Below are 1,188 nucleotides of genomic sequence, written 5' to 3'. Positions count from 1 at the left end.
GCTTCAAATCAGTAATTTTAATTAATATTAAAAAGACACCAAAATTAACTTTTCATGGAATATTATGTTTTTTAGCCTCCCCATGGGATTCTATTTGGATGACAAAGATTTTTGAAGGGCACTAAAACTACTCACTGCCATGTTTCTTTCTTCTTTCTTTTCTTGTTTCCTATAAAAAATATTAGAACATATGTTTTTGCAATAATAGGGTTTCCTTAACTTCTTTTGCTTGGAGAAGTGGAATGGCTAGGGTGTGGAGTAGAGACAGACAGACAGGGTCATGGTGAGAAACGTGAGTACAAAGTAGTCTTGTGTCAAGTAGATTTGATTACCCAGAAGAACAATGCATCTCCTCCTTTAAGAGAACTGTGGTTATTGATGCAATGGCAACTGGGTAGGCCTCATTCACCTTATAAGCTGGCAATCAGATAACATAGGGTGTCTGATAGTACCTATCCTGTATTTTAGAATACTTTCGTCTGGTGTTTCAGAGCTATAATAACTTTAAACTCTAGTTTTTCAGTTGTAAAAAAGTGGAAAAGCAAGAGAATTGAAGGTCAAAACCTGAAATTAAATCATGATTCTGTCACCAAATTATCAACTATTTGGCATGTTCCTTAATCTCCTTAAGTCTCTGTTTTTTATTTTTTGTTTGTTTTTTTAGAGACAGAATCCCATTATGTTGCCCAGGCTTCATGGGCTCAAGGACCCTCCCACCTCTGCCTCCTAAGTAGCTGGGATTACAGGAGTGAGCCACTGTGCCCAGCTTGTTTTCTAACTTACAAAATGGAGATAATTTATGTAGTACCTATGCTCACAGGATTGTTGTGATGATTAAATATCAATAATATTCATTAAATATGGTTACTTATTCAGTACTATTTATTGAGCACCTACTATGTACCAAGGTCCATTCTAAGCACTGAAGATACAGTAGTGAACAAAAAGAACAAAAATCTTTGCCGTCATGGAGCTAACATTCTGGTACCAGGCAGTAGATATGAAAATACTATGCAAGTCTTGAGTGATTAAATGTTATGATTGAGTGATTAGATATTATGACAACCAGCCTGAGCAAGAGCGAGACCCCGTCTCTACTAAATATAGAAAGAAATTGGCCAAACAACTAAAAATATACAGAAAAAATTAGCCGGGCATGGTGACACATGCCTGTAGTCCCAGCTACTC

At 36.4% G+C, this 1,188-nt stretch overlaps 1 protein-coding gene across 1 annotated transcript in view; it reads left to right on the top strand.

The window, feature by feature from the left end:
- The window catches only part of PTPN22 (protein tyrosine phosphatase, non-receptor type 22 (lymphoid)), a 59,479-nt gene that overhangs the window by 533 nt on the left and 57,758 nt on the right, over window positions 1-1,188 (top strand). The gene's annotated exons all lie outside the window — the stretch shown is intronic.

The sequence above is a fragment of the Propithecus coquereli genome, unplaced genomic scaffold (assembly GCF_000956105.1).
Source record: "Propithecus coquereli isolate 6110/MARCELLA unplaced genomic scaffold, Pcoq_1.0 Scaffold215, whole genome shotgun sequence".
NCBI lineage: Eukaryota > Metazoa > Chordata > Mammalia > Primates > Indriidae > Propithecus > Propithecus coquereli.
The sequence above is the reverse complement of the archived record's forward strand: the minus strand, read 5'-3'. Positions and strand labels throughout refer to the sequence as shown.